Source organism: Protopterus annectens, chromosome 1.part0, assembly GCF_019279795.1.
Source record: "Protopterus annectens isolate FY-2018-M chromosome 1.part0, PAN1.0, whole genome shotgun sequence".
NCBI lineage: Eukaryota > Metazoa > Chordata > Ceratodontiformes > Protopteridae > Protopterus > Protopterus annectens.
Genome location: NC_056725.1, coordinates 643023716 through 643035835, shown reverse-complemented (window position 1 = coordinate 643035835; position 12120 = coordinate 643023716). Strand labels below are relative to the sequence as shown.

Here is a 12120-nt window from a genome sequence, read left to right as displayed (position 1 = left end):
CTATTCCCAATTCAAGGTCATTATTTCAGTCTTTTTTCTTCACTATTACTAATCCCTTCCATAGTATATTTTACTCCAGCAAAAATATACTCTGTTATTTCCCTCCTTCTGTCTCTTGTACATAGCATGAATCCAAGTGTTAAGATATCCTAGTTCAAAAGATATTGGTCATCTCAAGCAGTATGCCATATTTGAACCATTACTCTGACCCCTAACTGGGAAAAGCCGAAAGACAACAACTCTAAGCAGCTTTTAGGGAACTGCTTAGAAAATTAATTTGTAAAAAATGGTAAAACATGCTACAATTGCCACTGGTAAAACTTCACTATCACACTATGTTAATGAGCCAGCTACAGCCTTTATGTCAGCTATGATGTTTCATTGTCTTGCTTTACATCAGTATTTTTTATAAAGCTAAGATAGGAAATAAATGATGTGTGTAGTCACCATATACTGTAACCTTCAATATGACTACATGCAGTAGTTGAGGTGGGTCTATATTAGTTTGCTGAAAGTTATTTACAGTGAACACCTTTTTGTCAACCCGTATTCAGTGAAAATCATTACTGTGATTTGCTGAATTTTCCAAGGGCAAGGAAGTAGTTGGCCAACTACACAACTTTCCCTTTGACCCACTGTAGTGTAATCTTAGAGTTGGTAATATATAGTTGGGGGGTGGGGAGGGGGGTAAAGTCCACCATTTGGGTGGGTTTGATTTATTTAGTTGTGAGTTCCTTTGTGCTGTGAGGCAATTGTTTCTTTGGCCTTGGAAAACTCAGCAAATTGCGGAAGTGATTTTCATAGAATATGGGTCGACAAAAGGGCATGGCCGGCCTTAGGCATAGGCGAACTAGGTGACCGCCTAGGGCGCCGTACTGGCCGACCTTGTAAACAGCGCTCTTTTTATTTATGTATTTATTTATTTATTTTAATTAATAAAGTTTGCATTCTTCTCGGCTCATAACTGGAAGCATGAACCATAGCGCGCGAGGGGGTGAGCGCCCTCCACCTTACAGCTGCAGGTTGGCTAGGAGACTTTAAAAAAAAAAAGTCTTTACCTCGCGGTACAAGCATCTGTTACTTTAAGGAGGAACTTAAACATGCATGCATCATGATGCCAGCATGGACCTAAATACATTCTTCTGGCCTGCGTGTTATTTAAACTAGCAGTTCCTTTAATAAATGAGCCAAGTCCTCGTGTCTGCCTGTAGCCATTTGGTTTAGAAAGCAGGTAAGTGTATGTGTGCATGTGTCTATGTGTAATTTAAGCCGTTCATGTCTGTATGAGAGAGAAAGAGTGTGTGTGTGTGTGTGTGTGTGTGTGTGTGTGTGTGTGTGTGTGTGTGTATATGGAATATAAATTAGCTGCTCTGTTTGTATGAGAGATGAAGTGTGTGCGTGTGTTAATGTGTGAGAGTAGGTTTGTGTATGTTGCTGATACGCTGAAAGTCTGTCAGTAGCAAAATCACTTTATCTGTGATGCATATACATTTATAAAATATTGCATATAGTGCATCTTTAAATGTGTCCCAAAGCAGACCAGACAAACTCAATAACAACAGGGTGCCTGGAAGTATTGGATAAAGTACTGAATCGAGTTATTTTAGAATAAAACCACAAGCTTTGCACACTTCTACAAAGTTAGTCCTATGTTTTGGATGAATATGTGGGGATTCTAGTTAAGCATTGATAAACTTTGTAGAAGTTTGTGCGGAGGTCGTGGTTTTATTTTAAAATAGCTTGATTGACTAATTTATCTGATGTTTCCCAGTGCTCTGTTATTGAGTTCAATTTTAAATGTCCATACTCAGCTTTGTATACTTTACTCAGACATATTGTATGTGTGTTTCGTTAGAAGTTCTGGTGCAGGCACTTACTGTAAGCTGAAGACTTTTTAAAATGTTATATCAGTTATTAACAGATAAAACTATGGGCAGGATTCACGAAGGCTTACACGGAGTTTAAGAGTAGTGTAAGCCTCCCGATCCAGGAACAGCCCAAACCTCCATGTAAGAGACTAGCTAAAATGTCTCTTACACGGACTGGGCGTGGAAATGCTCAATACCTCATTTGCAGCTCAAAGATATGCAAATGAGGTATTTGAGCGATCCAGGAAGCCCAAACCAGTCCGTGTAACGGACATTTTAGCTGCAGAAATGTACTCAGCTGACAACTGAGTACATTTCTGCAAAATTTACAATGGAGCTATGTCAGCTCCAAATAAAGGTTGCATATGTGTCATCTAGCATGCCAATGGCCAAATATGTGGCCATTGGCATTAAAAAGTGATGCAAAATTATTTAAAATAACATTTTTTTTTCGGGGGATTTTGATGTTTAACTGCAGCGCACACCCGTGCAAACAGGGTGCGCTGCCTAAAAGTGAAAACTGAAGCTTATAAGCCCACAATTGTGGGTTTTATATAGTACATGGAATGACAATGCAGGGACTAGCAGACTAAAAACAATATGGCCACCGTGTAGTGGTTGCCAAGGGGGGGAAGCTCAGTGTAAGAGATGTAACTAAACATTACTAGGCAATCCTATGTAAATGAGGGTTACAATACTGAATCACACTACCACATAGCTAATGAGCACTTTTCGAGTAGTGTAAGAGTTACAGAAGGGGGAGGAATAGAGTAAGAGGTAGGTGACATCACGGGGGGGAAATGATAGAAGTAAATGCATCACATTGGAGAGCAGTGTAACATGACAGATGACAGACAGACATCAGGGAGAGAGGTGTGTCCCAACAGAACACTAGGAAAGTCAAGAAATAGAGGGTGTACACTATCCCTACACTCAAACTTTCTTGATATACGTGCATGCGCGCGTGTGCGCACTTGTAAGGCAGGTTCACCATGTGGGAGCGTGTCACAAACCGTTTAAAACGGTTTGCGCGGGCGTGCACGTGTGTAAGGCAATGTAAACATCAGGAAGCCTGTTGCCTGATGTATAAGGCTGTGTGCGCGCGTTTTACCATGAATCAGCCAAGTCCAAACCGTGTAAGTATGTGTGTGCGCGTTTAAGTCACTGTGAGCGTGCTTATGCTGGTGTGCACATTTCTCCCCCTGAGGAAACAGAGAGGAAAAAGGAAACAACCAGATTACAAGGAAGCTGTCAGAGAATACTGCTGGAGTTAATTGGTGATAACAGTTAGAAGCAGGCAATTACACAGGCAGACTAGAAGCCCAACCCAGCACTTAAAACACTGCAAACAGCAGTGCAGGGTGTTTCTCTCAAGAGATACTGCAAGAAAGGAGTAAGCTATCAGAATTGAAAACAAAAAAAGCTGAACTCAGAGCAGAAATGCTAGGGGCTGCCATAGCTGTTATAATCAGGCATAGGCGAATTGCTGAGGGTGGTGACAATGCAGATGCTGACAGACAACCCAGAGTGAGGAGAAGGAGAAGAGTATACAGGCCCAGGGTCACCTACCATGGGTTACATGAGCTGGAGATAGTAGAGCGCTACAGAGTGGACAGAGACCTTCTACAGCAAATTGTTGAGCTGTGCAGGCCACGTCTCACACACAGAACCAACAGAGGGGAACCCATCCCAGTGGAAACCAAGGTATGTGTTGGCCTAAGAATACTAGCAACAGGTACCTTCCAGAGACCAACTGGTAATATGATGGGGATATCACAGGCATCAGCCTCCAGGGTACTGCACCAGTTCCTGGATGCCATGTCAGCACATGTCAGTGATCATGTATATTTCCCTAATGCCCGTGAGGTTGTGGCCAGCAATATGTGTCTCTTCCAGCAAATAGCGGGATACCCTGAGGTACTGGGTGCAATAGACTGCACGCACATACGCATCACAGCACCAGCCGGTGAGCGGGGTAGGGCCTACATTAACCGCAAGGGATTCCCCTCCATCAACTGCCAGGTCGTGTGTGATGCCCAGGGCATAATAATGAATGTGTGTGCTGGCTGCCCTGGGAGCTACCACGATTCCCACATCTGGCATCTGACGCAGCTGTACCAATCAGTTGCCAGTGGGGACTTCCCACATGGACACCTAGTGGGGGATGCAGGTTATGCACTTGAGCTGTGGCTGATGACACCCATCAGAAATGCACACACACACCTGAACAGGAACGCCATAATGAGGCACACGCACAAACACGTAATGTCATAGAGCGTGTGTTTGGGCTGCTCAAGTCACGGTTCCGGTGTCTGGACATATCTGGTGGAGTCTTGCAGTACACACCAACTACATGTACCCAAACGATCATGATATGTGCTATGCTACATAATATGATCCTGCGGAAACAGCTGCAGCAGGACCAGCATAGGGCTGGGCCAAACATACACCCACCATTGCCAAGGCCACCACAGGCAGAGGGTGACTCGGAGGAGGAACAACCTGACCTTGCCCCAGTAGGCAGAAGGAGGCGTGCCCAGTATGCCCTGGCCTTGGCAAAGAGGCAACGCATAGCACATACACTGGCTCAGTAGGAACACTGGTACTGATACCCTCTCCGACTCACTCATATAGTAACAGGGACGCCTAACATGACACAACCTGCTTCCAAACATGTACAGGGAGTGTAGTATGTGCATCCAACAGAGGCAGCCCTGCAGCACCACCTGAAGCATGAATGCCATATGTTAAGTAATGTAACACCATGTACCATATGCACACCTGAGGACCCTGACTAACATCCACCCTCACCAATCATGAACCAGAAAAACACAAACCCACCTTCATAGGTACCACAAGGGATAGGAACCTAGATGTAATGCTACCCAATGCCAGAAGTATAAACAGCAAGATGCGTGCAGTGTAAACGCACACAGTATAGACAATGTAGATATCAGTGCTGTAATAGAAAACTGGGTCAAAGCCCACATCAGCACCCTAACACTACCAGGTCACACCTCATACAGTGATGTACAGCTGCAAAACATGGAACAAGCTACAAAACGAGGGTGACTAGCAATAAATGACCACACCCCCATGTTGGTACCACAACAAGAAGCAGCATGGATTAGCCATGGTCAAATACCAATGGCTAAAACTGCCTACCACTATATAGCTTGCTGCAGACCACTGTCCTAATAGCAGGAACTGCACCAGGCCTATGTTGGAATACATGAAGATATCAAGCCCCACAAACCACATTATATTGCTTGACTGAAAATACCTACACATACACCATAGTTTCATAGTTTCATAGTTTACTACTAGGCTATCTGCCCTAGTGCATTTATAAGCCTAGCCATAGTGATGTGGCTATTGCCACCACTTATAGTGGTAATAAGTGTACAGAATAGATTCCAAATATTGTGCCTCTGACTTAGTAGTGACACATTATGACCCCTTTACTTAATTGAATTAATTGACTGTGCCTCTGTCTAGTAGTGACACAGGGAGGAACCCTGGGGTAAACCTATGATCTCACATCCACTTGTCCAGATTTCTCTTGAAGAGAGTCAGTGAGGGACTCTGTCTAACATGAACTGGGATTCTGTGCTAGAGTGTAAGAAGCCTCTGAGTTATGAATCTGTCCCTCCAGCATGTCCTATACATGTATGTGCTGAGGTTCAAATCTTTAGCTCTCATGGTTCTGGTGGATTTGGATTGCTTGCAGTGGAGCATGTCCATCAAATCCTGATTGGACATGGTCTTGTATGTCAAGCATAGGTCACCTGTAAGTAGGCGGTATGCTACTGAATAGAGCTGAATTTTCTTTAGTCTGGAAGCATATGACATGTGTTGTAGACCCTTGATCCTCTTGGTAAGGTACTTTTGGGGTCTCTCCAGCTGTTGCAAGTGCTGGGTGAGGTACATACCAAATGGGGCTTTGTATTCAATCATGGGCCTGATAAGGGAGAAGTATAGGGGTACAATGACCTCCTTTGATCTGGATGGAAAACCCTTCATGATAAGGTGGGCAAGATAGAAAGTCTTTCTAACCACTTTGGCAACATGGGTGTCAAACGAGAGGTCACTATCTACATGAGTCCCCAGGTGTCTGATTTTTTTTTCTGTGCTCAGTGGGTTGCTGTCTGTGTGTTAATTTGTGGGTACTTTGTTCCTCCCAAAGGGGATGACTACACATCAGTTGCATTCAGTTTCAGGCCATGATTCCGGCACCAGCTATCTGTTTTTGTGAGGGCATTCCGTAGGATGTGTGTGTCGGCTGATGTATTCACTATGGTGCCTAGGTTGCAGTCATCTGCAAACTGTGTCAGCCACAACCCTCCTATGTTTGCTTTCACATCTGAAAAGTAAATGCCAAATAAGAGGGGTCCCAGGACAGATTCCTGTGGGACACCACTTGTGACTGGCTTTGAATCTGACAAGGCATCTGCAATGTCGACTTTATGGGTTCTGTTTTTTAGCCATTTTGCAACCTATCCTGTGACATATGGATTTATATTTCAGCTTTTGAGCTTGTCTATGATGCCTGAGTGGGGTATTGTGTCAAAGGCCTTAGCCAAGTGCAGGTAGGCTGTGTGGACCGCTTAGCCCTCATCAATGGCCCTACTGACAGTTTCAAAATAGTCAACTAGGTTCAAAAGGCAGGATCTGCCCTTTACAAAGCTGAACTGGGTGGGATCAAGAGTCTGTAGGTCACCAATGTCTCTGTTTAAGAGCTCCATAATGACTCTTTCCATAGCTTTGCAGACAAGGCTGGTTAAGCTTGTGTGGTGGTAGTTCCCAGGGTCTGTGGAGGCATCTCCTTTGTGGAGTGGGACCACTGTTGCTGCATGCCAGTGTTCAGGTACATATCCTGTAGCAAGGCTAAGGTTAAATATCATTTTTATATACGGGTTTAGATCCTCTTGGAGTTCACGTAGCACGCAACTGGGGATACCATCAGCTCCCATTGATGCTGTGTTTTTGTCTTTGCTGAGTGCGGCTCTCACATGGACATCTGAGATGACAGTGAGGTTACATTCAGCTGTGATAACTATCGTCTTTTGGGGGTGAGGGAGGGAGAAAATTGCACTGAACCTGTCTGCCAGAATGTTGCCAATATCTGTCGGGTCACTGAAAATTATTTTGTTGTGTACCAACTCTTAGCATATCTGAGGGTTCCCACCCAGGTTTCTGACATAACTGAAGAAGGCATTGTGGTTATCTTTATTGTCTTTGGTGATTTTTGTCTCAAAGTTGACCTTGGATGTCTTTATAAGAGAATGTAGCTTTTTACTAGTGCTGATCACAGCTGCCTTCCCTTTAGGAGATTTAGCTCTGTTTTGCATTAGTATCCTTCTTTTGTGATACAGTTCGTTTATGGCTGGGGTCCACCAGACAGGCCACTTTCCCTTGGTGGAGAGTGTCTTGGTTTTATTTATGATTGCATGGTCCATGCTTTCTTGGAGATGTCCGTAGAAAGCGTTTGTGAAGGAGTCACCATTGTGTGTTGTGGTTTCCACTGACCCAGTGGGCTTAAAGGATACCATCTCAATCTGAAGAAGTGTGAAGTCAGCTTTTGAGAAGTTTGTCACTATACTCTTTGTATTATACTAGCACCGACACATTTGTAGAAAATTTCCCAGAATCCATCAAACAAAATGGACATGCAAAATGTAACACTTCCACAAGAGGGGTAAGCATACTGGATGTGATAATCAGAAATATGTGTACTGGATGTCAAGATGAGAAGTGTATCCCTCACTGGTAAGACCAGACCATAGAGTAATCACACTGTAGTTACACATCCCGACCCCAGTCCCTGGCCAGAATACCACAGTGAAACACATGTATAAAGCATAGCTTGCACCCCTACAAACCAATGTGGAATCCATGAAAGGCCCTGTGCAAGTCCAGAATATGGGACACACTGCAGAACATGTTATACAGGCATTCCATGAACACAGCCAAGAGTGCTTGGAGTCTGCAATCACAAATAACAACAAGACACAATGCCATATACCCAGGCATCTGGCATGCTGGACTCCAGCAATTACTAAACCATTGAAGAGAATGAGGAAGCTACCACATGATAGATCAAACATAAAAAGTGAAGTAATCAGTGATCACTAGTATGGCAATAAAATGTGTCCACACATACAATCCACTAAGGCCAGGCAACACAAGTAGAATCTGTGAATCCAGAGGCAATGTGACACCTGTCCCAAGTACACACACAACAACAACTCACCCCAATAAATACAAATATATGTGATAGACGCAACCAGGTAGCCAAACCGAGCCTGAGCACCCCAAATCAGTACTGTCAAAACTAGTCAGGAGGAGAAGGTAACCACATACACCACAAACCCAGTCCCACATAGACCTACAACGACTGTAAACCAAACACATAAACACAAAAACATTCCCAGAGGCCCTAATTACAAACACACAACACCAACACAAGCCTCCAAAGCAGACACCCAATAAAACAACCGCCAGACATAGCACATGTAACACATAGTACACAAAGCTGGTGTGCCAAACAGTCACAGGACAGAAGGAGAAACAACATGCCTGATACAGTTGTAATAGGTGACTCCATAGTGAGACATGCTGCTGTTCCAGGGATGGCTTGCACCTGTTACCCATGGGCATCTGGATATTGCCTAAGGCTGTTGCAACCTACAGAGATCCTTTTGTAGGCAAGGCCGAAAAGACTAACCCACCACCATAGAAAACAAAACTGGAAAGAAACAGAAGGGTAATGCTGATCAATGCCAGACGTGTAAACCTCACTATGCATGCTCCTGAGGCCCTCCCCAGTATGGAGAACATCGATGTCTGTCCAGTGATAGAAACCTGCTGCAAGCCTCGTGAAAGCACACCAGCACTACCAGGTAATACCACATATCATGTGTTATGGTCACAAAACATGGAACAAAACATAAAAGGAGGGTGAGTATCCATATTCAGCACAGACACCTATACATCCAGTTAACTGATAATGCTTACGTCATTGCAGTCCACCCATGTGCAACTAACCGTAGGCAAGACTGCTGTACAGTCTGTAGCATGCTACAGACCACACTCTCACACACAGGAACCCCACCCCGCTGTCCTGAAGACAGTGGACAGTATGAATGTACCACCAAATACAAAACAAGGTACACACAAATTACCACATAGGTGGTAAAGCATTATGTATGGAAGGAGTAATCAGGGACAAAGTGACACAAGTGGACAGTAACCTGTTATGTGACAGTCACATTGCCAATCTGGCGAGGAAGACTGTCTATATTGGACACTGTATCATGAAAGGAGTCACATCTACGTCAACAAAGGTCATTGTGCCCCTATACTGTTCCCTTATCAGACCCATAATGTAGTACAATGCCTCATTCGGGATGTACATTACCTGGCACCTGCAGCAGTTAGAAAGACCTCAAAGGTACCTCACCAAGAGTTAGAAAGGGTCTCAAATATATGTCATATGCTGCCTGGCTGTAGACACCACAGCTGAATGCAGTCACATACAGCCTACACAGAGGCATTGTATGTCTGTTGTACAAGTCCATGTCCAACACAGAAGTAATGGACATGCTCCACCCCAGAAAACTCAAAGCCATCAGAGCTGTGTGAGTCAGAGATGTCAACCTCAACACATAATGAAACAGGATGTGCTGGAGGGACAGATACCTAACCCTGAGGCTCTCCACACCCTGGAACAGAATACCACTACATGTTAGGCAGAGCCCCTCACTGACACTCTTCAACAGGAAGTTGGCAAAATGGATGGATAATTGTAGATGTACACTGGGGGTCTTTACTGTGTCATGTCCAGACAGAGGCACAGCTAAGTAAATCATAAATGGCCATAATATTCACATAGCAAGGGGTGGCAAAAGCCACACACACTGTGGCTAGGCTTACAAATGCCCTAGGGTGGATAGCCTAGTATGAACCTATGAACCTATTATGATACAAATTGTACAGGACACTAAGGATAATCCCAAGGCTGCTGCAACTGATGGTAGGAAGCGTGTTGTGAATTCCCAGATATGCTCTGGATCACACAAATATTACAAACAACATACCAAACACACACACGTATTGCCAACATACATCCTGACAGGTGCAGTGCAAACCTCCCCCATAATGCAAAATATCTTTCCCAGCAGACTGCTGCCTCCCTGACATTATGTCAGCCTTACCACAGGATATGTACCCAAAGAGCAGTGTATAACAACAGTGGTCATTCTCAAGAAAGGTGTCGCCTGAATGGATACTAAAAACAACCACCACAGAATCCTGAGAAGCTTGGTCTGCACAGCTATGGAAAGGATCAGCATGTACTGCAGACATAAAGATATTGGGGATCTATTGACACCCGACCCTACCCAGTGTGGGTTTATTAAGTGCAGACCCTGCCCCTAAACATGTGTGACTCAGCTGAAACAGTAATTGAGGTCACTGATGAGGGCAATGTGGTCCACGCAGCGTAGCTGGACCTTGCAAAGCCTTCCATACAATACCCTACGTGTTCAATATAGATATGCTCACCAGCTTATATATACACCCCTATGTCACTAGAGGGGTTGCAAACCAGACCAACAACAGAACTGACATGGTCAGACATGCTGCAGCCATGTCAGACTACAAGCCACATATAACAGGTATCCCACAAAGCTTGGTCCTGGGACCTTCCCCGTCTGGTATATATGCCCCATAGGTACAGGCCAACATGTAAGGACTGTGCCTGAACATGTTTGCAGAGGACTACAAACTGCCCAACATATCTGACACTCCAGCTGACACAAGCATCCCACAAAAGGGCCACATAGAAACAGACAACTGGTGCCATAGCCATGTCAGCAAGTTAAATGGAGAAAACTGTATAGTCAACCTCTGTGGATATACAGTAAGTGACCACCAATTACCACATAGGTGTTAACCCATTACATACTTAACATGTAATGACAGACCTGGGTACACAAGGTGATAGATATCCTGCATTGGACAAACATGTGGCTGTAGTGTGAACAGAAACAATCCATATACCAACCTAATCATGAAGGTTATGACATCTAGATAAGGGAAGGTCATTGTGGTTCTGCAGTTATCCTTCATCAGCGTTACAATTGACTACAACAGCCCCTGTGGGGTGTACCTCAGCAGACACCTCCATCAACTGTAAAGTCCACAACAGTACCTCACCAGGAGTATCAAAGAGCTTGAACAGATGTAATGTGTTGCCTGATTAAACAGAGTGCAACTCCACACACTGCCATGCTGGCCACCCAGACGCAAGCTGTGCCTGATGTAGAAAGCCATGTCCAAGCTGGAATCAATGAACATGCTGCACCTTGTACAATCTGAATGCCAGTGAGCTATGCACATGAGAGACCTGAACCCCAGCACTGACATACATAGGACAAGCTGTACTGCATTATCCATAACACAGAAGCCACCCCACGCATGAGTAAACTACCAGTACAGGTTATCCATAGAGTCACTCGTTGATTCTCCTCAACAGGAATCTTAATGAGTGGATGGGAGATGGTAGGTTTACCCTGGGTATCACTGTTATGTCACGGGTAGACAGAGGCACAGTATACTAAACATGACATATGTCATGGCAAACTACACTTACAATGTGTTGAAGGACAAACACACTCTCTGACTAGCATTAGAAATGGCCTAGGGCACATCGGTAGTGTTTGCCAATGTACACCTATGTTGTGGAATACACTACTGATGTTGGACGAGGCTGTTGTAAGTAGTTAATATCTGAACATAATGCAACATGGTCAGATGTGCACAACTGGACCCTAACCAGGCTGTTGTGCTCACTATGGAAATGTAAAGCAGTGATAGGACTAAAGCCCAGGATACTGTCTACCACAGTGAAAGTACTGAACCACTACACTATACAGTACTACAGTGTTAGGTCAGTATGAACGGATGTTGACAATTGTATGCAAAGTATCCCATGCAAAACCTGCAGGCACAGTATAATCCCTGTTGTGTTCACACAAAGCATTTGGACAGTAACTACACAACATGACACAGAACACACAACCATAAACAGGAGATATTTGTTGAAGTTCACACTCATCCACAAATGTGATGGGCTGCAGAGTTCAACATATGGAAAGCTCACACTGGGCATGCTCACACACTTTGATAAATGAGACATCTTTCACACAACATGCCATGGGAAGGCTGAACTGGGCATGCTCACACACTT

At 44.3% G+C, this 12120-nt stretch overlaps 1 protein-coding gene across 1 annotated transcript in view; it reads right to left on the bottom strand.

Annotated features, from left to right (window-relative positions):
* Positions 1-12120, bottom strand: part of LOC122793178 (guanylate-binding protein 1-like) — a 2019684-nt gene that overhangs the window by 245768 nt on the left and 1761796 nt on the right. The window lies entirely within an intron of this gene.